The 26,072-nt window shown below is 38.8% G+C and overlaps 1 protein-coding gene and 1 pseudogene across 1 annotated transcript in view; one reads left to right on the forward strand and one right to left on the reverse strand.

The window, feature by feature from the left end:
* Nucleotides 1–26,072, reverse strand: part of SLC9A9 (solute carrier family 9 member A9) — a 510,696-nt gene that overhangs the window by 240,221 nt on the left and 244,403 nt on the right. The window lies entirely within an intron of this gene.
* LOC115940414 (U4 spliceosomal RNA) lies at nt 22,019–22,209 on the forward strand (annotated as a pseudogene).

Genomic DNA, 26,072 nt, shown 5'->3' on the forward strand with positions numbered 1-26,072 from the left:
TTCAATAATCTTCACAGCATCTTCCTCAGGAGTAGATTCCATCTCAAGAAGCTGCTTTCTTTGCTCATCCATAAGAAGCAACTCCTCATCTGTTAGTTTTATCATGGCATTGCAGCAATTCAGTCCCATCTTCAGGCTCCACTTCTAATTCTAGTTCTCTTGCTATTTCCACCACATCTGTCTTTATCTCCTCCACTGAAGAAGTCTTGAACCCCTCAAAGTTATCAGTGAGGGTTGTAATCAACTTCTTCCAAACTTCTGTTAATGTTCTATTTTGACTTCTTCCCATGAATCATGAATATTCTTAATGGAATCTAGGATGATGAATCCTTTCCAGAAAGTGTTCAACTTACTTTTCCCAGATCCATCAGAGGAATCGCACTATCTGTGGCAACTATATAGCCTTATGAAATTAAGACTTGAAAGTTTAAATTACTCTTGATCCATGGGCTGCAAAATGGATGTTGTGTTGGCAAGCATGAAAACAATATTAATCTTGTTTCATTTCTCCATTAGAACTCTTGGGTGATCAGGTACATTATCAGTGAGCAGTAATATTTGGAAAGGAATCTTTTCTGAGCAATAGGTCTCAACAGTGGGCTTAAAATATTCAGTAAACCATGTTGTAAACAGATGTGCTGTCATCTAGGCTTTGTTGTTCCATTTATAGAGCACAGGCAGAGTAGATTTAGCATAATTCTTAAGAGCCCTAGGACTTTTTGAATGGTAAGTGAGCATTAGGCTCAACTTAAAGTCACCAGCTGCATTACCCCCTGACAAGAAGGTCAGCCTCTCTTTTGAAGCTTTGAGACCAGGCATTGACTTCCCCTCTCTAGCTATGAAAGTTTTAGATGGCATCTTTAAGACTGCTTTGTCTACCTTGCAGCATTAATTATCTTAGTTAGATCCTCTGCATAGTTTGCTGAAGTTTCTACATCAGCACTTGTGGTTTCACTTTTTACTTTTATGTGATGGAGACAGCTTCTCTCCTCAAACCTCATAAACCAGCCTCTGCTGGCTCCAAACTTTTCTTTTGAAAATAGCTTCCTCACCTCTCTCAGCATCATAGAATTGAAGAGAGTTAGGGCCTTGCTCTGGAGTAGGCTTTGGCATCTGAGAATGTTGTGACTGGTTTGATCTTCTATCCAGACCACTAAAACTTTCTCCATTTCAGCAATAAGGCTGTTTTGTTTTCTTATCCTTCATGGGTTCACAGAAGTAGCACTTTTAATTTCCTTCAAGAATTTTCCCTTCACATTCACAGCTCAGCTAACTGTTTGGCACAAGAGGCCTAGCTTTCAGAGTATCTCAGCTTTCAACATGCCTTCCTCACTAAGATTAGTCATTTCTAGCATTGACACGTGAGAGACGTGCAACTCTTCCCTTCACATGAACAGTTAGAGGCCATTGCAGGATTATTAATTGCCCTAATTCTAATATTGTTGTGTCTCAGGGAATAGGGAGGCCCAAGGATAGGGTGAGAGGCAGGGGGAAGGCCAGTTGGTGGAGCAGTCAGAACACACACAACATTTATGGATTAAGTCCACCATCTTACATGGGCACAGTTAGTGATGCCCCCAAACAGTTACAATAGTAACATCATAGATCACTGATCATAGATCACCATAACAAATATAATATTAATGAAAAAGTTGGAAATATTGGAAGAATTACCAAAATGTGACATGAAGACACAGAGTAAACAAATACTGTTGGAAAAATGGTGCCAATAGACTTGTTGGACATAGGGTGGCCACAAACCTTCACTTTATTGTAAAAAAATACAATATCTACAAAGTATGATAAAGTGAAACACAATAAAACAACTATGCCTATACCTTATTTAGAAATTGTATCATACCATACAAAGTGTTTGAGAATATTTAACCAATCGTCTATTGTTGGATATTAGTTTTATTTTACTGTGTGTTGGCAAATTTTCACTATTGCAAAGAGGTACAATAATAATTAGTAAAAATAGAAATTAAAAACTTAAGAGAAAGGAAAGGACAGAAAATTATTCTGGAAATTGATAAAAATATCTAAAAGGTAAACATTATAAATCAGACTCAATGAACACCCAAGTTACCTATTCATGAAAAAAAAATGTGTTGTTGATAATTATTTTCAGCAATTTATTCTTCTGACTAAATAATCCTATTCAATAAATTTCTTGTAAACTAACTGTTTTCTACCACCAAGTTCCCTTATTGGGTCCCATTAAAGATTCTGCTGCAAGTGTGTGGCTCTTGTGAGAAAGGACCACTTCCTAAGCCCCGGGTGTTCCACCCATTTAACATATTTCAGATCTATTTCTTGCTCCTTCAACCTGCTGTTCTACCAACCTTCTAAGTTTCTCCTACAAACATCAATTTATAGGAATACCCAAATCATTGCTTATAAATTAACTTTTACACAATCAATCAGACCTTAACATATCATATAATTGTTCCTACCTTTATCTTCTTAGTCTTTTCACTAATTTCAGATAAATTATACTTCTTTCTTGTCAGAGTGAGTCCCTTCACTTAGATCCTCATCCCTTTGTGCCCATTTTAAGATTTTATTTCTGAATTCATCTCTTCCTCTATTATGTTGTATCTTTTCTTTTGTAACATCTCCTTTCTTTTCAGATGTCTCCTATTTCCCCCTTCTTAAGCAGTACTTTGGCTTGCCTCTACTATTTACTTTTACTTTTAATAAATTTTTCTCCCATCACCAAAACTAGCAAATGAGTTGTATTACTCTGCTTTCTTATATCCCTCCTTAACCCCTATAAACTGGCTTTCTTCCCATGGACTCAATCAAACCTGCTTCTCCATTTCTTTTTTTTTTGCCCTTTCTTTTATTCTGTTCAAACTGCCCTTTCCAGGAACTCAGCCTTTCTTCTCTGAAACATCAAAAACTGTTCAACGGGGCACCTGGGTGGCTCAGTTGGTTGGGCAACTGCCTTCGGCTCGGGTCATTATCCCAGGGTCCTGGGATCGAGCCTCACATTGGGCTCCATGCTCAGCGGGGAGTCTGCTTCACCCTCTGCCTGCCACTCCCCCTGCTTGTGTTCACTCTCTCTCTCTGTCAAATAAATAAATAAAATCTTAAAAAAAAACAAAACAAAAAACTGTTCAACAGCCTACCTTTGAGGACTCTCCACATTTCCATCCATTCCCTACCCTGCACTAACCTAGCTTTCTGTCTTTCCCTAGACCCCCTGCTATGTTGTCTTACTACCTCTCTTACTCCTGATCACAATAATGAGCCTTAAGAATCTATCTTCACCTTTGTTTCTCTCTTGGATATTATGCCCTTCAGCAACTTGTCTGTTTTCATAGTTTCACATCCAGTCCCTATTTCATGAATATATGTTTCTGCCTGAATATAGGTTTCGTGAATATAGGTTTCTGCAAAGGGAACATAAAGATCAATTATTTTGAGATACTGCATGGTGAACACAGCTTCATTCTCCTTTCATGCTTGGAATGATACTTTGGCTGGCTATAGAATTTTAGGTTAGAAACTGGGTTACTTCAAAGATTTTAAGACATGTTCCCTTGTCTTCCAGCTTTCAGTGCTGCTTTCAAAAATCCAGTGCTGTATGATTTTCATACCTTTGTTTGTGATTTATTTTTTATATCTCAAGGAATTATTTAAATTTTCCTCTTTATTCCTTTTGTTTCGAAATGCCACAATAATGTGCTTGGTATAATGTTCTTTCCCATTCACTGTGCTTCATATTTGGTGAGCCCCACAATTTATAAATTGATATCCTGGGAAATTTTTTCATGCCATTTGTCTGATAATTTGTCTGGTCATCTCATTTTCTCATCTTTCAATTCTTCACCTATACTGATCTAAATATCTATGTATCTATCTATTAATATAAGCATTTTCTGGGAAATTTACTCAACTTTATGTTCTAATTTTGAAATTTTCATTTCAACTCTTGTTATTTTTTATTTCTAAAAGCCCTTTCTTATTTTTAGGTTGTTTCTTTTTCTCGACTTCTATTCTTATTCCATGAATACAATATCTTCTCTTGCCTCAGAATATTGATAATAGATTTCAGGATATTTTTTTTTTTTAGTGCATTAAATTGTGTCTGTTTTCTGCAAATTCTTTTTTTTTCTGTCTTTTCATTCTGTTCCCTGTTTTTCCTCACCACTTCAGAGAGGCTTATCTGAATATCCGTATTTAAGACAAAGAGAAGTGGGGAGGTCTAAGAAGGCACTGGAAATGGGTTAGGGACAAGTTCTGAGCTTGTCAACTGGTGAACCTCATTGAAGGGTATTTGGGGAAACTGCTGTTTATTTGGTGGCACCTCCAAATTTAAGTATCTGTGAACCAGTTTTTCCAAATAGGAGGCATAAGCCAATTACCAACATTTTGGGAGACCTGTATGGAAAAGGGTCTGGGGTTCTCACAGTTCATTACATGGACTTTTGCTTAACCCACCTCTGTTCAGTTCTGCATGTCACTCTTCATCCTCTGTGCCTGTTGTCCCCAGTCCAGAACCATTCCTCGTTCAGTCTCTGAAGAAAGAAAATCCTCATGAGGTGGGGTATGTGATAATGGCAGGCTGCCCAGAGATTGGATATTCTAAATTTAACAAAACAATGTTAAAGTTTACCTAGAAGCATAAACATTCAAGAGTAACAGGTAAAATTGTGAAAGTCCTCATTAATGCTGAGGAACGACCTCTACCAGATACTAAAATGTACTTTGAAGCTCTAGCCATCAAAGTTTGGTGCTTGTGAAGGAAAAGCCTGGGAGCTTCATGGGAGATTGAGTCAAAGAAAACCCAAACACATGTGGGTATTTTGAGTATGATAAAAGTGGATTTTCATATCTTGTAGGGAAAAGATGAATTATAACAGGATATTCATTGCATCCTTGTTTATGAAAGCAAAAAATTAAAAACAACATAAATGTTCATCAAGATGAAACTTGTTTAATACACATAACTTCATACAACATTTGCAACTGTTCAAAAGAACGATATAATTCTGTGTGAGCTGATTTGGGAGACACCCAAAGCATGACTTAAGAAGCAATTTGCTGAATAATATGTATGGTATTATGTCATATTTGTTCTGAAAAAGAGAACATATCTATTTGCTAATCTATGCATAAAAGGTCTAGAAGCATAAGAAATATTAATAGTACCCCTGGGACAGGGGGTTGGGGACTGGGAACAGGGAAAAAGTCTTTCACTTTTTACTTTATAACCTCTGTGCTCTTCGATTTTTTTTTTCTCATTTTTCCCCCATGAGAATACATATCTTGTATAGCTAAACTTTTGTTAAAAATTAACAACTACAACATTGCTAGCTTCCCATCCAAATACTAGATTGTGAAATAGTTTTTAAATGTAATTGAAAAAATATTGATCCTAGGCTGGCCTGCCCTATAGCAAATTGGCCCGTAAGCTGGGATTTATTTCTTCAGGCTTGTCATCATACCATATCTTTGCCCTTGACAACTCCAACTGCCAATCATCATGTTTTCTTGCTTGCTTTCTTTAGAGCCAGATGTCTAAAGTTCTTAGATCATGCTCTCCAGAATTTTTATTTACTTACCTTGTTGCAACATAAGACTTTCCCGGATATCTGTTCTCCTAGATCATTTGCTACAGTTGCAACAGATCTGTATGTAGAACAGTCTGACCAAGAATAGACTGATCTTCACCCCTGCTTTAACTCACTGGAGTGGGGAAATAGATCAAACTACCCACAAAGAACACAACAACCATGATCTATTTAGATAACTAGAGAATTTACATAATATCACATTTCTTTTCTTCTAGAGAAAATTTTTAAATGATTCAACTATATACAAGTAGATGGCAAATAAAATGTACCCATTGCCCAGATCTTTTTAAAAGATTGATATTATTCCAGAACTATTTTTACAGGAATAAAAATACAGTTACTGTTGTAGTCCTCTCCCTATTCACATCCTTTGCCTAACTCCTTTCTCTCTGAGGGTAACCACTACCCTAAAGTCAGTGTGTGTTCTTCCTGATGATTTTTTATATGCCCTATGTCTGGGTGTACCTATAAACAATACATAACACGTATCTGTGTTTTAAACGATTTACATAAATGCTATTATATTGTACCTTCTTGTTTTAATTAGATTGCATTCATCTATAAGTAACCAAAAAATCCTCTACCAAGTATTAAGTAATTGAATGTTATTTGTCTCACATAACAAGAAATCTAGGGAAAGGCGGTTCAGTGGTGATCGAGTGGCTTAGTCATGTCATCAGAGATGATAGTGACATTATCTATCATCCTGTTGCACTATCCTGGTGTGTGGCTTTCTACCAACTGGCTACAAGTTGGCTACCAAACCTCAGGAGTTCACATTCCAGGAAGGAAAAAGAGGGAAGTCAATGGCCAAAAAACTTTTCCTTGTTTTGCCTTTTTATTTGGGAAGGGAAAGATACCCAAAGATTTTAGTACATCTCATTTGCTGGAACTGATGCACCATTTGCTGCAAGAGAGGACAAGATATTGAATATTTTAGCTTTTCTGCTTCCTTAGTAGAGAAAATCATGACGTTATCATTCATGATGTCTTCTATCTTATTCTTTTACAACTTCCTTTTTTCATTTGCCATTATGTTTTTAGCAACTTAGCCATATTGGTAATTCTAGATATAATCCATTCATGTTAATTGCTGTGTAATATTCTATTTATATATTATATATGAATATATTTATATTTGTTTATTTGTGCATTTTCCTGTTGATGGACCTTTAAATTGTTGCCACAGTTTCACTGTTACAAAAATGCCATGTGAATATCCTTGTATATATCTCTTTGTGCTTTTATACGTATAATACATATTACATAATAGTTTAATACACAATACATGTATTACACAATATATTATATATAGTGTATTGTATATTATATATAAATATATATCTATAAAGGGGTGCCTGGGTGGCTCAGTTGGTTGAGCGTCTGATCCTTGGTTTTAGCTCAGGTCTGGATCTCAGGGTTGTGAGATCAAGCCCTGCATCTGGCTTCTTGCTCAGTGGAGAGTCTGCTTGAGATTCTCCCTCTCCCTCTGCCCTTCCCCCTGCTCGTTCTCTCTCCCTCTCTCTCTCTGTCTCAAATAAGTAAGTAAATCTTTAAATATATACATATGTACATATATATATACACACACACAGTAGAATAGGATGATAGGTAACCCATTTTCATCTCTGATCACACACATATACCTTATTTTGTGCTTTCAGTATAAATGCTTTTTGTTTTTGCCTTTTCTGCTTTCATTTAGACTATTGAGTTCTTGATACCCCTTGGTTGATGTTGTTGTTCTGCCAGTATGAAGTGATTCATTTTAGTCCCTTTTATTATTTTAGTCAATACCCTTAAATTTAAATGCATAATTCACATAACATACATAATCAACAAAGTCTAAAATAAATAAATGTCTCTGGTATCATCCTGGCTAATTCTGAGAAATTAGAGTGCTTTAATTCTTTTCACTCCTTCCATCATTCGTGTCATTAATCATCTAGTATTTTAGTTCCACCTCATTTTTCACCATTCAATAATTGATTATGTTTACAATCAGTGCTTGATTTGGTTTATATGTTTAATACTTTCTTTGCCTAACGTTGCATGTACCTATTCTTCCCTCTGCGTCCAGTTTTCTTCTCTCTGAAGCTATTCCTTTAGTGATTCTTTTATTAAAGATATATGATTAGTAAATTATCTCAGTAGTAGTAATTTAGTAGTAAATTACTATGTTGCATCTTTTCAATTTATTATGCGTGACTCTTAGCATGCTTTTATATTTTTTCTCTCTCTTTATCTGCCTGTGTTCTGGATGATTTCCTCAGGTCTCTGATTCTCTTTTGAGCTGTGCCGATTGAGTTTTTAGTTTTCTTGCCTATAGTTTACTGTCTAAATTTTGGTCTGTTTCTTTTTCACATTGGCTATATTACTTCATTATGTTTTATATTTATTTTTAAGGTATTACTAATCATTTTAAATGTAGCTGTTTTTTGGTGTCTTTTAGATTGTGCAGTTGTTTTTATTTCTTAAGGTACTAGTTCTTCCTTTTAAATTTTTTTTTAACTTTCTGTCTTCCCTTCATTGTGGTTATTATTTTATATTATGTATATATATATATATATAATTTTTTGTGAAACAAGGTTATAATGAAAAGAGAGGGATGTTGGTTTATATTGTTCTTCAGTTCAGTTAAAGAAAACATACAAGCTCATCTTTTGTGAAGCTTTTTTTTTTTAATAACATCAAATGGAGCTTGAGTTTTCACTTTGTTTCTTACTCCTGGGTATTCCCGTTCCTTTATTTTGAGTTCAGTTGTGTGTTTAAAAGTTGTTATAACTTAAATATAAATTTATACACACTAATACAGGAGGGAATTCTGCATTTGTTTAGTTCTACTGGTTGCTGGAACAACCTATTAATGACTTTCTGAAGACACTGAACTTGCTTAACACTGCTCTGTACTCCTGTCAGCGCTTAATGATGTCATGAGGTCATTGAAAACAAATAGAGGTCTTAAAAGTGGTTTCTGTAAAACTCCTTTAATATGTGCCAAAGATAATATCTGCTAATATGATTGTCTAAAGCTGCAGTTATAAACATGTAGTCCATCAGCCAGATTCCATCTATAGACATATTTTGTTTTGTCCACGCATTGTTTAAATATTTTATGTTAGTTTCCAACATTTAAAAATTGGCTGATTTCACATAATAGTTCAGATGCTTAGTGTCTTTTAAAAACACACAAGCAGACAGAAAGAACCAAGAAAACACAGTTCCTCCTGCATCCCTGTGCTAGTACTAAAAGCCGCTGGTTCCGGTGTTAGAGTTCTCACTACTTTCCTGTGTTTCCACAGAGAGCTTGTTCCTTGACATTGTAGGCACGGCCTGGCAAGCACCTGAGTTTGCAATTTCTGGTCTAAAGAAGTAAAAAAAGTTTGTGGATTGCCATCAGATAAACCACCATTCAGATCCTAATAATGTGTAAGAGCTAATTAAGCTGGTTAGCTGTTGAATGCTGTAGCATATAGACATTTCTTTTTTTTTTTTTTTAAGATTTTATTTATTTATTTGACAGAGAGAGACACAGCGAGAGAGGGAACACAAGCAGGGGGAGCGGGAGAGAGAGAAGCAGGCTTCCTGCGGAGCAGGGAGCCCGATGTGGGGCTCGATGTGGGGCTCGATGTGGGGCTCGATGTGGGGCTCGATCCCAGGACCCTGGGATCATGACCTGAGCCGAAGGCAGACGCTTAACAACCGAGCCACCCAGGCGCCCCGCATATAGACACTTCTTTAACTCATTAAGGTCGGAATGCTGATCCTGCTCTTTTGATACGCTCCAGTGGAAGTGTATTTATTTGGGGGAGTAATCCAAGGTCCTGTAAAGAAAATATATACATTAATTGTAGTAATATGAACATCATGGTTTAGGCAGGCAGAAAAGAGGCTTTCATTTTTGCTTTGTATTGGTGCATTTGTATCTTTGTGAGGTTTGGTGGTTCCTTTGGAAGCAGAGGCTCCAGAACTCCCTCTAATTCTTGTTTCAACCAGTGGGCCTCTTGTTGGAAACTTGACAGAATCTGTGGGTAATTAATAAGAATTGGACATGCTTCCAATTCTAATTTATTTCTTCTTTCTAGTTTTGCAAGAATTCAGCAGTATCACAGCTGAGTGGGAGTGCTGTAAACTTATTAAATAGCTTTATTATTCCTTGGTAGGGTAGTTATTTATTAATTTGGTCAGTACTAATGGGGAAAAAATAGCCTTTATTGTCTCGCAATCTCTTCCATGTAAATTGTGTTCCCAGATACTCAGAAGCACGTTAATTGTTTTTGATTTGTACCCCACGCACTGCTACCTCCATTCCACCCCTTGCTTTAGCCACACTAAACTTCTCACAACTCTTATTGTCCCTGAGACCTAATGCCAGCCTCTTCTTCATCAAGACCAGTTCTGGTTGCTGTCTCATGTCAGAAGTCATTTTCTCTCATTGATGCTCTCAACCTACTTTATTGACTCCGTGAAGAGCATGATGGCTGTCACCTCGTTTTATGGTTGGTTCTCCACATAGCTGTTCATCACTAAGTTTTAACGTTTTTATGTTTTTGGTTTTGACCTCCTTAAGAGGAAGCCCCGGGCGCCTGGGTGGCTCAGTTGGTTAAGCGACTGCCTTCGGCTCAGGTCGTGATCCTGGATCCGCGGGGAGCCTGCTTCTCCCTCTGACCCTCCCCCCTCTCATGTGCTCTCTCATTCTCTCTCTCTCAAATAAATAAATAAAATCTTTAAAAAAAAAAAAAAGAGGAAGCCCCACTTCTTGTCTTATTCATCTTTGCATTTCTAGAGCCTAGCACTCTGCTCAGCACTTAACACACACTCAACAACCTCATATTTTGAATTCAGCGTAATTACTTCAACAAAGGACTTGAGTTGGTTTATAGGACTGAGGAATATTTATTTTCAAAAAGCATAAGTAAATGTAAAAAATGATAAGACATCTCTTAAAAGAAACAAGAACATGGGTATCTGGCACAAATTGGGTTCTTAATTAGCACTAAATTTTGTTCAGAGCCTCCTGCCAACAAAGTGAAAACGGAAGTACATAAGTTTTGCATAGTTCTCTAAGTCAGTTAAATAAAGCACACAGATCATTTGCCAGTGTTGTTCTGTTATTAAACTCTATGAAAAATAGGGCATAGAGTGGCATAGTGGGCAATGGCCTTGATTAGTCTTATGAAAGACACAGAAGTGTTTTTCAAATTGACCTTCTAAAATCCACTCTCAATAAAAGCTAAAAGTAAAGCAACAATCCCTAAATGAATAAAACCACTACTATAATAGTTCTATAACAGTTCTTTAAAGAACTGATGATACGATGCAAAACAAAATTGGAGCCTAAGTAACTATTAGTTATATATTGCTGTGTAACAAATTACCTCAAAACTTTGCTGCTTCATATGGCAAACATTTATCTCACAGTTTCTGAGGGACTGTTTAGGCTGGGTTGTCTCACAGGGTCTCTCATGAGGTTGTAGTCAATCTATTGGCCATCACTGCAGTCTCTGAAAACTCAACTGGGAATGAAAGTTACACTTCCAAGCTTACTCACATGGCCATTGGCAGAATGCTTTACTTCCCAGCCACACAGACTGCTCTGTAGGGTTGGGCATAACTTGGCATACCCCAGAGAGAGCAATCCAAGAGAAAAATCATGATATAGCACATGTGAGAGAATGAGAGAGCAATCAAAATGGAAGCCATGGTGACTTTTTAAATCTACTCCTGAAGTGACATACTATCACTTTGGCTATATTCTGTTGATCACATAGACCAACCCTGGTACAGTGTGAGAGGGACTACAAACAGGTGCAGATGAGGAAATGAGGATCACTGGGGGCCATCTCAAAGGATGGTTACCACAGTAAATGTTTGGTACTCATATACCTTAGATGGTCTTTCTTAAATCTTGGACATGAGCACTTTTAAGTATTGTGTGAAGACCATTCAGAGTTGATGTCTATGGCTGGAAGTCAATATTTATGTTGTTGATTAATGAGAGATGCGTATATATTTCCAATCCCAGAAGACAAATGTATTTGGTACAGTGTGAAAGTGTGCAGGCCTAATGTGTGTATTTCTTTCCCATCTGTGCAGTGATAAAGTCAACAGTTTCCTCAAAAGAAATCTGAATATGCTCAAGGGCTTAAAAGAACCGCACATAGATTTCTGCACATAGAATATGGAAGAGAAACTCCTGCCTTTAAATCCTTTAAGCTCACATGTGGTCATAGGCCTTCTCAGGCACAAGTCTGGGAAAGGCCATTTCAGATGCCTGGCTTTGGGTAGGACTGCATCTTAAAGGGTCCTCAGGGATGAAGCTGGAACTGAAAGAAAGAAATAGTATTATAATGTTAGAGGGGCTCCTTTGGAGAAAGTCAGGTACTATTATCATCTGTATTGTACAGTTGGATTAAGTAATTGACCCAGTATTACAGAGCTAAGCATCAGATATCATAGTCAACCAGGCTCTCTCATTTTAGACTACGTGCAGAATTACCGCACTTGTGCCTGTATTTCCTGTAGCTTTTTAAAAGGAAATATTAAAACACTAAAAATGAATGAAATATTAATTAAAAGAAGCAAAAAAAAAAAAACTACTGTTAAGGTAATATATGTAAGTATTAAGAATTTCTAGAAGGTAAAAGAATTGCTGAAATTTAACTAAGTCCCTTTATAGGCAGCTCCAGTGTTTGGAGCAACTGACCCAATACAGCTGCCTTTCCTCATTTGGGCAGAACTTCTGAGAGAGCGGACCTTAGCTAAGATCTCACTGTTGAGGTCGTGAGACGTGTTGACCTAGAGTCCTTGGATCTGAGCCAGAGCATCCAGCATGGGTCAAGAGCATGCACAGGAAGGAGGCCCGTGGCTGAGGGGCTGGCTACGTGCTGCTGGTCCCATAGTAAGCGAGCCAGAGATTTGTCAAAGGAAAATGGTCCAGCTCGCCCCTGACTCTTGGCTGCTTTGAAACATTAAGTAGTACAACAACAAAGTTAATTTTTTATATGATCGTGTTAATGACAAATAAAACCTGTAGGAGCAATAAGTTTTTAAAAATTGAAGAAAGGCTTTGCCTAAGAATTTAAAACAAGTAGGGAAGAGGACAAGGAAGACTGTATGTAGCACACAGACTGAAAATACAAAACAGCAAGGACTCCAGTCTTAGTCAGGGTGGAGTGAGGGCAGGGAGGGATGGTGAGGCTTCCACAGGCACAGGGCACTGGAGGACGGATGGGGCTTGGGGTAGTGAGGGGGAGCTGACACAGGGAGGGCGGAAAACATGGAAACAGGGAAGGGAACAGTGAGAGGGTCTTGGGCCCAGCAAAGGTGTTTCCTCCGGAAGAGTCTGAAAGGGGGGAGCAGTATTCTTGTGCAAACACATGGACACATTCCATCTGATATAGGCATTTATCAAAATATGTAAAACTGGGCCTTCCTTCTGGGTGGTTCTACGTAAGAGCTAGATAATGGGCTCAATAAATAGTCCCCTAATGGTATGGTTCATAGGCCTCTGGTCATGAGAACCTAGGAATTAGACCACCTGATCTGTTAGCTAGAGGTCTGCTGACACCATGGCCTTCATCCAAAATTTCAGCAGAACACTTGGGTTCTCTTCGTGAATGAAATAACGAGAAGCTGAGTCTAGCTATGTATCTTCCATCAAGCATCTGTTTTAAAGGATTCCTTTAGTGATCATTATACTTCACCATTCACAATGCCTTCCTACATCTGTCCTTATGACAACTGTAAGAGAGAAAAAGAGTAAGCTAACAGCATTTTTGTTCCTTCTTTACAGATGAGGCAACAGAAGCAGGGTAGTAACTCCTCGGGGTCGCGTACGCAGCCGTCCTGCCGTGGACGCTGTGCATTGCCTGTTGTCCCACGGAATCCTTACAGCAGCCTTGGAAGTTACCACACTGAGGGGGTCAAGGGATTTGCCCAATAAACTGCTGCCTCCAAGGGTGGCAGAACTCACTCTCAAACCCAGAGGGTCTACCACCAACCCTCCTCTCTCTCCACGGTGAAATTCAAACGTGGTGGTTAAATCTGACCTCTGTAGTACATAAAGTAGCAGTAGGGGCGAGAGGGTTAAATAAATGCACGAATTTGGAGAACTGTTTGATTCTGGATTTGGAAACTCTACATAGGTACACACATTTTAAAAACAATCTATGAAGGTGGTATGATACAGTGAAGAGTAGGGATTTTACAGAACGGTGTCCTGAATTTAAATCCTGGCTCCCCCATTTACTGTTGAAATGGATTTGGCCAAATCACTTAACTTTGCTGCATTTCAATCCCCAAATCTACAAAATAGAGCTCACCACAAAATGTATTTCATTGGAATGTGAAAAAACTCAGATATTGTCTATGAAGTTACTTTATAATTTTTAAACCTAAATTATTTTGAATCTTTGTGTGGGGAAGATCACAGTTCATTCCCCATCTCAAAGGACCGATCCTTTTTTTTTACACATATTTGTTGTCTGTCTCTTTGCTTCCGCACCTCCCCGATTCACCTGTATATCCCCAGGATCCACAGCAGTGCCAGGTACTTAGTAGGTACCTAGTAAATATTCATTGAATGAATAAACATGAATCCCAATAGAAATAATCATATTGTAATTTCATCAAAGAGAAGATATTTTTGAAAAAGAGCTCCCCTCCTGTCATTATTGAGACTGTTTCCCCTCAGCTTCCTGCGTCTAAGGGAAATGAAATATGTGCTTAAACACACTTGCAGCATTTCCGCTTACATTCCCATTCACCACTTTCTTATGATCAGTTAAAATAAATTACACAGAGCTTCCTCCCCACATTGTTTTCTGATCTTTAGCAAGCCCTGCCAAGAAGGAGGGAGGCAGCCCAGTGGGTCTCTTCTCTCAGCCTCAGGCACAATGAAAAAGAGGATTTAAAATAGTAGAAAGCATTTGTGGAGAAAATATTTCAGCCTTATGATCTATTTAACAGTCTGTATCTCCTATATTTCATTATCTTAGCTCCTCTCTATGACCGTGAAGCAATTTCCCAACTCATGCCTTAGCCGTGGTTGCTGACCAACGTGGGTGTTTTCATACTGATCAGTTTTTCTGATTTCCTGTGCATTGAGTTTTAGGAGAGTGATCTCAAACCCGCTGGAGGAACAAGAATGTCACCAATCTCTGTACATCATTAATACTTAAAAATAGTAGAATTATTAGCTTTAAGGATTGACCTAGCAATGTTAATATTTAAATCTGATAAATTAATGAGTTCTATTGTTTACTTTTCACATGCTTATAGTCCATCCAGAGGGAACTTCTCTCAGTTTTTGCTGCCTTTCAGGGCAACGGAATAACGGGAAGCAGCATCGGGCTGCTAGGTAAGAAACCAGAAAACAATAGTTGGAACAGTTATGGATTAACTGTGTGACCTCAGACAAGTGACTTCATTCTCCATATTTCCTTTGGTTTCTGAGTTTAAAAAAAAAAAAAAAGAAAAAAAAATGGAAGAGCCGTGGATTGATTTCTTACTTTGAGAGATGATGAGAAGACAGATGAAATATTTTGGTACACTTTGATTTCTTACGGGTCTCAAGGGATCCATAAGGTGTTTGTTTCTTTTACTTATTTCCATTTGATTATATGTTTTATTCTGTATGACATTTTAACACTGAAGGCGCTGTGAAGGAATTTGGATTCTTTGTTTCTCCTGGAGTGCCATTTGCTTTGCCATAGCACAAAGGGGAGATGTGGTATTTTGCTGGGTCACAGAGAGTGTCAGTGGCAAGTCAGGATCAGACTCAGGCAGTCATTCAGCTCATACAGCCCCACAGCTTCCTGAGGATTATTTGTAGGTCGCATCTCAGCCTTACGTTTAATAACAACAACCACCACAAAGATGGCTGATTACTCGGATGTTAAGAATAGCCGTATTTCTTTGCAAACAAAGGCCCTCCTCCCAGAATAAAAGAACCACTTATGCCTTCCAAGTAAAATCCTTTTATTATTAGATTCTTGGGCATTTGGCGATTTATACTCTTCATACTTCAATGCTCTTAATAACAACAAAATAGCTGTAACTGACTGTGTGATAAACTACAGAGAAATCCAGAAACATAATTATGTTTTTTTAAGAATTAAATAGTAATATGAGCTGGGGGTGGAGAAATGACAGGGAAAATAATTTCTTTTCAAACCCTTTCCCCACGAGGCACATGCTGGGCTTTCTCGCTGCACCTGTGTGACCGCAAGAACTCCAGGTCAATGAGGGGGCAGCTAGTTTGAACCTTGTTCAGAATGAGGGATTGAGGCCATCGCCATTTTGAAGCTATGAGTTCTCCTCACATAATTTTCAGCATCAGGTTTGCCAAGCAAATCAAGACCCTGAAAACAAAAGAACAAAACAGCAAACAAAAGCTTCCTGCCCCCCTAAGAGAATGCCATTGTTCAAGAACTGGCAGCTCCACAGGTATCTTTCTGTCTTTGTACCATTGGTGCCTACTGGACCCCACACAGAGAAAACCAAACTCCTTCCCTATTGAAGGACAAGGACAACAGCAGGGAGCGTGCTCTTCCTAAATGGAAAGTGGAGAATGATTTTTAAAATGCCGGGTGGACTTTCTGGCAGCCTTTTAGTAACGTGTAGGTAGGAGGGCACAGAACTTCAGATAAACAAGTACTGGGCTAGTACTGTCCATAGAGCTTGCTTCTGGAATGTCTTGGGGGTAGCATGTGGAGATTTAGGGGATGAGGGTGTCTTTTTCAAAGGCAGCTATCAGAGTAAGTTATGTAAACAGCCTAACCAGTAATGACCTGGAGCTAAGTATCTGCCTGAGAAAAATGGATAGAAGTTGAACTCTCATCAGCTCTAAGTGACCTTCAGAGAAGACCTATCAGAGCATAGCCACAGCCCCATCTTTGGTTCTGTGTGGGTTTACAGGCATGGCTCCTTCATTCTGGCAAAAGGCAGGAGCATCACTACATCTGGGCTTGTTTTATGATGCCTCATGGAAACAGCTGCGTTGCCTGTCTTTGTGTGGATACAGTTTTGTAAAAATGAAAATCGCCATGGCAACAGCTGCAGCCACTTATTACAGAGCAGTCAAAGTGACGCTGATATTTGTGAGGAAAGCTATGCTCTCAGAATAATGCGTCCCTTACAATGAAGTAGATTTTTCCCACTAACATTTCCATTTTTAAAAAATAAAAAGGTATCAGAATGTGGTCAAAAGAAATTTACGAGGGAACCGGAGAGCTCAGAGAATTGGTGGGCAGAAGTGGAGCCTTTGATCTGTGGCCCCTGAGTTAAAATCCAACTGTTCGTTACTAGCTCTCAATACTGGGAACCTGGGAGGGCTGTGCTCATTGTTTTCAAGCCCCCTAAAATGCCACTCCGAAATCGCTTCATAGCAGTAACAGCTTTGATTAGAATTAATCGAAGCCGGTTTTTCTGCTTCTTTCATCACCACACCTTTCTTTGAGCTTTGAGGAGCCTCTAAATCTGAAACTATAGAAACCAATTTGTTTCCATCTCAGTAAGTGTGAAATACTTTAAGAGTAAGCTTCCGTTTACTTTTAACTCAGTTCTGAGATAAGTAACGTCTTTCACGGGCTCATGCTAAATAAAGGTTCTGGCACTTTCTTTTTGCTGAGCTTTAAGAAAGGGAGTGAAGAGGATGGCTAGCGAAGAAAGATTTTTGCCATGACATGTGTTCAAGACTTATACATTGTTGGGGGAATGTCTGTACATTGAGTGTTGAATGAGTTTTTCATATTCCCTAAGAATGATATCACATCATTTTAATGATCTCATAGACCGTGTCCTTGATGGAAGCAGCCAGAGAATTCAACAGGAAGTGTCTAACTATGAAGAAAAAAAAAGTGATGTCAATATAGGGTAATTCTCTCTCACAAGGTTCAAATCCCTTAAATAAAAGTTATTCCATATGTTTTCAGTTGTGGGCCCTAAAACTTTAGAGTGTACATTTTACCACCAAAATGATATTTCATCCGAACTGTGCTGAACTATGTCGTGCCGTGGATTGTTTTCCTCCCATCACTCAGAAGAAGAAGAGAAACCCATGGAGAAAGTGTTTGCCCTGGGCTATAGTAAACATATTGCAAAAGGCTCCATCTCATCCTATTCCAGAAAATGACTGAGAAAACAAAAAACCTTCCCCCTTTAAGTTCAGCCACAAGGGATCATTTTATTTTTCCTAAAGGACAAGATAACATGTTAGAATCTATCGTGCAATAAGCAGTATATCCCGTCTCTCTCCTTTCTGCTGCCAAGTTTGTTTCCCATTTCAGCCAACCAAGAAACTGTTCCACACAAATAAGCCAGAATTTGGGATTAGAATACCACTTGATGGACTCTTTCCAGAGAAGTCTTCATTGCTCTTTGATTACCCACATTTATCCCACATTGCACTTGCCCTGGCAATCAGGGTTAGTTTTTCAGTCAATATGAATTTCAGTTCAATGCTCATAAGACCTCTCCTTCTCTCTCTGTCTCTCTCTCATTTCTACACTTTATCCACACCGCCCTAATCAATTTATTCTTGATATTGCATCACATCTTAGTTGAGAGACTCAAGAGGAATGTAATTCTAAAAACTTTATTTTCCCTAAACTAGGCAAGAGTGAAGGACGTGCTGATTTAAATTCTGGTGCAGGAAGGGAAACGTTGAAAGGAATGCAGCAATGAAGGGAGATAATCAGTCTCTTCGTAAAGAAGTCAGTACATCTGCCTGGATATGGTAGCCTTAGGCAGATGTTTGATAAGAGTTGTTGGTAGAGAAGAGCTCACCATCTGGCATAAGATGCATCTTAGTACAATTAATTTCTCATTTAATAAATGTTTCCAATGCTGAACCACCCCTGAAGCCGAGGGAATATGGTTCTGTTGGGGGAATCTTGGATTTGCAAGAAGCATCAGGTCCACCAGCTCTACTTAAAGCCTTTGTTGGTGTGCCTAGGTTCACAAGGAACCAGTGCCCCGAACCCTTGTGTATTTCGAAGCACAAGTCAGCTCAAAGAGAACTTATCAAGGCTCCCATTTCTTTTAGTTGTTTTTTTTTTTTTAAGATTTTATTTATTTATTTATTTGAGAGAGAGAGAATGAGAGAGAGCACACAAGAGGGGTTAGGGCCAGAGGGAGAAGCAGACTCCCTGCCGAGCAGGGAGCCCGATGCGGGACTCGATCCAGGGACTCCAGGATCATGACCTGAGCCGAAGGCAGTCGCTTAACCAACTGAGCCACCCAGGTGCCCCAAGGCTCCCATTTCTTGATGACAGTCAGTCTAGATGTCCCCAGGTTCACTTTGGTGGTATAGGTTTCCATCATTTTGCCCCCAGAGGAGTCTCCTTTTGGTAATACATTCCATTTTGATAGAAAAATAATGTTTTAATTATTCGTAAAATTTAGTAGCAGCCAAGGACAGATATTCAACTTCTTGCCAGATAATAAGCAAAACATTCTACCTTTCAAACAGAAACATTTTGTTAAGCCTAGGGGAAAGTCTGGAGGAAAGCAACCCTGCTCCAATTCAGTTTCAGTAGCTCTTGGGGCCACTTTTTACTGTTATTTATTTATTTATTTTTGCTGGTTTCCTATTAAATAAATACACAAAGAAGGAACTAAAGAAATACGTAGATACAAGTTAAACTAGACAGTTTAAAGACCTCACCAGTAGAGACTACCTAAGGAAAGCACTTACCCATTGGGGCCACCACATATAACTAACCTTTTGTTGATGTACGAACTTGCCAACATACAGTTTACTGGGTAGCAGCAAGGGAGAGGGCAACATAGGAGGTTTGGAGCCAGATTGTAATGCCCGTCCTACCACTTACTCACCACATGACTTTGGCCATGTAGCTTAACCTGCCTCAATTTCCTCAATTTCTCCTTGTAATACATAGCTAATATTATCTCTCCTTTGGGATTATTGTGAGGATTACAAATAATGTATACAAAATGCATATCACAGTTCTGGCTTGCAAGAGACCCTCAATAAATAGCAGCTATTAACATTGCAATGTAGAAAGCACAAAGTCCAAGAGAATTTTAACACTGAACATATTGCAGAAACAGACCACACAGGCTTTCCAAATTCAGTATTTAAGACTCTAAAATTAAGCTGGCATTGCACAGACTGGTCCCTCAATTTACCAACAAACTATCTTTTTATATCTTATTAGTTTATTCCATTATGGTTTGAAAGCCAGAAATTCTTTTTTTCTCTTTCTCATCATTTTGGTAACTTACTGCTTAAGTTCTTTTTTTAAAATCCAGAATTTTAAAGGCTAAGCATTTTCAGTGTAAACAACATAACAGAACCAGTGCCCTCCTTCCTCTCACTACCACCTACACAGACTGCTTGGTCTCAGAGCCAAGGCCGTCAGGAAATTCCCAGGCAATAGACGGCAGAGGCCCTCGTCCGGTCTTCCTAGACCTTCCATTTCATTATAGTCCCCGAGTTCTGGCATCGGGTCTGCAGGGATTATCATACGTTCCTGTGATGATGTTACCTAGGCCTTTACCATTACATTCCATAAGCATTTATGGTGCTATAATCTCTAATTATGCATTGACCTCCTCCTGATGAAGTTTCATTAGCATTAAGTGCTAAAGCAGGCTTTTCACACACAAAAACAGGGATTTCGCTATTTCTCAGCATAACATTTTTTGGAGTTTCTGTCTCTCTTTCTCACACACACACACACACACACACACACCGTTAATGAATCTGAATGCAGCCACAGTCCTTTATTATTTTCATCTAAATGGCATTCTCCTCTCCTATCACCAGCTCACCTCTGTTTCCATTTGGATGCTTTCTAACAATGGCCCTAAGGCATTTTTTAAAAACTGGAATTTACCAAGAAGGTGGTAATACATTTGAATAAAAATCTAATGAATATACTTAATCTAGAGAAGACAGTAGGTATAATTATTGAATTCTGCCCTTTTTCTCAAAGACTTTGCAATTTCAATGTAACCTCAGTCCCAAGAAGTACAGTTCAGCACCAGCCAATAACACACCCATTAAATGGGTAGAAGAGTAATTCTATTCTTCTCCTCCTGACCCACCCTGGCTATGTGCTTCTTCCTTTACAAACACAGGAAAAATTCACTTGTTTTAACCCATTTTGGAAACGGATACCTGCATCCCTCATGCTTTCTATTGCCATTGTGTTACTTATTTCATAATTTAGCCCTCAAGGGACATTCCTCCCCTAAATTTCTGGGGGAGCTTCAGCCCCTTTGTCCCATTTGTTCTCGTAACCTATAAACAAAGACAAGATCTTTCGAAGATCTTCCCATGGGCACACTGAACCAAGCCCACTGTGTCTCACATGTTCTGGTTGACCTACAGAAAGCCAAGCCTTGGTAGTGGTGGTGACAGTGAGTCTTGGCATGTGACTTTGGATGTGTTGAATCAATAACATTGACATAAGCTAAACTTATGAAAAGGGAGTAGGATTGATCCAGGCCACATGTTAACTTATGCTTCATGGTGTGAGCTGTTATAGTTCCTAAGTCTGTCATTTACGACTGTGCAAATACAGCTCTCAAAACCTCAACTTTCTATCCAGATATACTTAGATGTCAGGACTTGCCACTCTTTCTGACCTGTCATTATTCCCTTATGTTCTTCCGTACATTGCCTGCTAGCCCAGAGCAGCCGTATATAGTCCCTATCCCATCAGGATATGTGTCCAAAAGGGCCGTGACTTAGGTATAAGTTTTCCTCCATTACCAAGGTGCTCCTGTTTCCTGTGCTTTGCAATGGTTATCTGATTCTCCATCTTATCTTCCCTTCTGCAGATTCACTGATTGACTCAGCTTTTAACCAGCCCCCCCACCCAGTTCCTCCATCAGTATATGTGTACCCATGCGTCAGTGGTTTTTAACCTTCTTGAGGTCATGAACTAAATGGAGAAGGTGATGAAAGTTAAGGAATCCCTTTCCAGAAAAGTGCACGTGTGGATTTATGTTGGGTTCACATCCCTGGACTCCTTGAATCATTGATTTCCCAGCCCCCTTGCTGGTTGTTTATGTACTCACTGTGGCTTGCTTAAACTGGTTCTAATGTGAAGCCTTCCCCTGACCTCCCTTCACCCCAGTCCCTAACCAAATCATCCAGCTTGCATGTTCCCCAAGCCTCTGAGCTGTTGTCTGCCTAGATGTGCAAAAATTATTCTCCTGATTCTTCAAGACTACTTCAGGGCCCAGGGTGTTAACTCCTGGTGCTGAGCAGTAGCTTATAATGCTCCATAGCTCAGCGATGGCCTTGGTAAATGAAGTGTTTATCCTATGCTTGGCTTCTGACTCCACTCTTAGTAACTATCTTTACTGCATGGGGTAAGAAAGGCCTATTAATTGCTTGAGTTAGGAATCTCAATTCTTACAGGTTGTATCGGTTTGAGATTCAAATATACCTCAGAAGCTTTGCACAGTGGCAGTATCGTAGCCAATGAGGTTTATCCGAGGCGCGATTATTGCTACTTGAAAACTTTTCAAATATACCTCAGAGTCCATATTCTTATCCCAGATAAAGTTGTGTCCTAAAGATCTACTATCAAAAATGACTCTTCTGTGAAACTTAAGGATTCTGCAATATTTACTTGATAACAACTACTAGACACACATAGTGTAATATGAAAACATCATGTAGAAGCAAAACTTTGGTGGAATTTGTTGGTCTGTAGGTCCCATGCTTCAAACACAAAATTGAAATCTGTGGCAGTGAGGCAACTATCTTGGTAAAATACATTAGTTTAAGAAGATAACTATGTGCTTTGCCCCCTAAGATACCCTTGAACTCAAGCAAAATTATCTTTAACTCCAAAAAGATAGGTGCAGATTCTTAATTAAATTAATTTGTGATTTGGGGCCCAGAAACTCACTTAAATGTTGATAAATGGAAGAGCAGGGAAAGGGTCTGGGAGAATGAGCTGATCTCTGCCAATATTTTCCAGGAGTTGCCTTGTTATCAGGTAAAACTCTGTCAGGCTGTCTCAGGAAACCATTTATAATGGGAGTGGGATTTGTCTAATGTGGGAATGAAAGGCACTCAGATTAGGAAGGCAGCCCATTGTCTATGAAAAGTCCTTTGACCCAGCCAGAGGAAACTAGCATTTCATTCAGCCACTCTCTGTCCTCGGCACACAGCATGTCTGAAACACTGCAGGCCCCAAGGCAAGCAAGTGCCCGTTTTCAGATTCTTTTTTATCTCTATGTAGCATGCAGTGAGCTGTGAATTGGTGGTCGCCATAAAAGCAAACTCCACTGGTTTCATGATTTTTCCTTGATTGTTGCTAATCAGCAATCCCACACAACTTCATTAGACACCCTCTGTTCGTGAACTTCTTTTGCCTTAGGTATAACAACAGGACTTCTGTGGTATGTCTACCTTTGTGTCCCCTTCTCTGGCAAGGCTGCTAGAAGTTCAGCTCCATTGGATTTGCAAGACAACCATGGATCTTTTGTGCTTAGCTATTGTTAACGATTTACATGCATCTCCTTGTTTGATACTATCCCAGTAGCCTTCTGCTCTACAGGCCTCATTAAGAAAAAGATGAATTCAGTATTTGATCTAACTCTAAACGTATTGCTCATTTTACCTCCAGAAGATTCTTAAAATGTTCTGACACATTAACTGGAATTCCTAAATGCCTCCATCTTCCTAGAAATAGAGCTCAGCTTTTATCAATTTCTTTTGAGCAAATGGTGAACGATATAGCAATCATTCCAACAATAATACTAATACAAATAACAGTAACAACAATAATAGCAGCTAGCATTTATGGGGTGCTTTCTATATTCCAGGTAGAAACACTGTGCACATATTGACACTGTTAATCCCACTCTGTAAAGGAGGTGTAATTGTTATCATCACCATTCTTCAGGTGAAGACCCTGAAACATGGATAAGTAATTACTATAAAGAGACGGAAGTCACCATGTGGGAACACAGGGTGAACAACCGCATGGGATGATGGACCTGAGCTGGTGTTGGTGTGAATGCCAAGATATTAAAGCCATTTAATATGGAAGAGGGGTCTCCATGAAAAAATCCTGTCTTGGAAGCAGCACCGGGTTGTCAGCAAAGCTCCTCATATTGAAATGAATACACTACCTAATGCAATTTTTTTTCTTACAAATTACAACTAGAAGTCCTAAAATCTTAAACTCCTGAGAGTGGCCTTTTCTTCATTCCTCTGAAGGCAAAAACACTTGTGAGTTATTTATCTGTGGACACACTCAGGTGATAGATCTCGATGTTCCCACTTTCTTGCCTGCGCTGTACGCAGACTTGCAACTGATGAGATCTGAGTTGAATATCTGCTGCTCCATTTACTAGTGAGTTACCTTGGGCAAATGATTTCCCTGAGTCGGTGTATCTCCAAAATGCAAATGCTTTCTTCATTAGATTGTTGGAAGGATTGAATGAGGTGAAACATATGAAGTTATTCAATCTAAGCCATAATTCCCTCATCTATAAAATGGAAATCACAATAGCACTTACTTTAGGGGATCCTGTGATGGTTGAATGAGATAATGCTTATAAAAATGCTTACCATAGTGCCTGACACATAGTGAATGCTCCATAGTAAGAATACAGGAAATAGTAAGTATTTGGAGTGCTGAATAAATGTTGGAGTCCCTGACCCCCTTCTCCATTTCAACCTTGGGGATTAATATTTGGTCCTGCTTGCACCTGTTAATGATTATATTTTAATTTTAACTAGATTTCCATCTTTAGTGGCTATTAGCCTACTTTTCTATATCTTTTTATATCTATTATGACTAAAAGTTTCACATATCACAGTATTCTTTGGAGCTAAGATTTCATTAGTGAGGATTAAAAGAATTGAAAAGTAGGAGAAAGGGTTGAAATTCCCATTAGATCATAAGAATTAGTCTCTCTCTCTTTTAAATAGGCTCACAGTAGTGGGATTCAAATTCCTGCTTCTGCCTCAGAAAAGAAAGAGAGAAAACAAAATAAAAGAAGAGTATTTGCAAGTTACTTTTATCTTTAAGACTATCTCAAATTCACTTCCCTCTCAATATTGGGTATAAGAGAATATTTCTCAAAGCCCACAGAGTAATTCAATTCTGACAAGACTTTTCAGACTAAATTGCAAAGTAATTTAAGATCTCCTTTCAAAGAAAATGCACACATAATTCATAACAAACCTCCTTTAACTCTTCTTCCCTTTTAACCAATTTTAAACTCAGGGCTCTCTTTGTCACCTTAAAGTTGGAACTTAATGGAGCAGAGCCACTTAGGAATCTGTCAAAGGCTTTATTCCGTGCTGAAATTTGTAACTGTTCTTGATGTCATTATGAACCCAGTTCCAACCTAAATCATCGGTGCCTTCATTGTGTCCCCATTGCAGGACAGTACTACTTCTTACTCACCAAGTGCTTTGCCATTTCCAGTGGCAGGATTTGGATTAGCACAGAAAGCCAAGCACCCTACATCTCTCTCCTGGTATTCTTGGAGGAAGTTGGAAAATAATAGGTAGCGAATCAATAACTCTTGGGGTGAGAGGCCCCTAGAGGCCACATTATCCAATATGCAGTGCACGGATTTTCTCCATAGCACCCTGGAAAGTAACTCTTTCATTCTATGCTTAAGTATCTCCAACGACAGAGAACTCACTACCCTTTCCTAGAACCCATTTCCTTTTGTGTCAGATCTAAAAATTAGGAAATTTTGTATTCAAATATAAAACTAAAATCTTTCTCCCTATGATGTTGTTACTTTTGGGCTTTATCTTGCCTCTGGAAACCCCAAAAATGAGGCCAGTCCTTCCTCTGCATGACTACATTCCAAATGCTCACTGAAGCTATTTCTACTAAATCCATCTATCTTTTAAACTCTCCTCCTTCCTTCCATCTTCCTCTTCAACCACCCAACTCCTTCTCCTGTGGTCTGCTGTGGTTTGTCAGGTCTCATTCAGATAATAATCTTTCTCAGAAAAGCCTTTTCTGACCACCCTAACTAAAGCAGTTTCCCTATCACTCTCTATCCCATCCCCTCATGCTGCCTTATGGTTCTTTTCAACCTCTGTCATTAAATTATATATTTATCTGCTTAGCTATTTTTTATGTTGTTTTCTCCACTGGAATATAAGAAACATGAGGTTAGAAGCTCTGTTGTGTTCCCTGCTAGATTTTTAGTGCCTAGAACAATATCTGCACATAGTAGGTGATTAATAAGTATTTGTTGATGGAGTGGATCAGTAAGTTTAGCATGAGACTGTATTATTCTGGGGGCAGCTATGACAGACTAACTCATACTTCCCACAGAATTCCCCTTGTCTTTTTCTTTTGTGCCAGATATTAAAATGGCAAAATATTTGTCAAGGATTTGGAAAGTCACACCTTGGTATGAATTTGGATTCTCAGGGAGCAAAGTCATTAACTAAGTGGTCTTCCAGGAGCTGAAAGAGTTATTAATGTGCCCTCTGCAAACATGACTCTCCACCCT

This window comes from Leptonychotes weddellii, chromosome 1 (genome assembly GCF_054177405.1).
Source record: "Leptonychotes weddellii isolate Sample4059 chromosome 1, ASM5417740v2, whole genome shotgun sequence".
Taxonomy (NCBI): domain Eukaryota; kingdom Metazoa; phylum Chordata; class Mammalia; order Carnivora; family Phocidae; genus Leptonychotes; species Leptonychotes weddellii.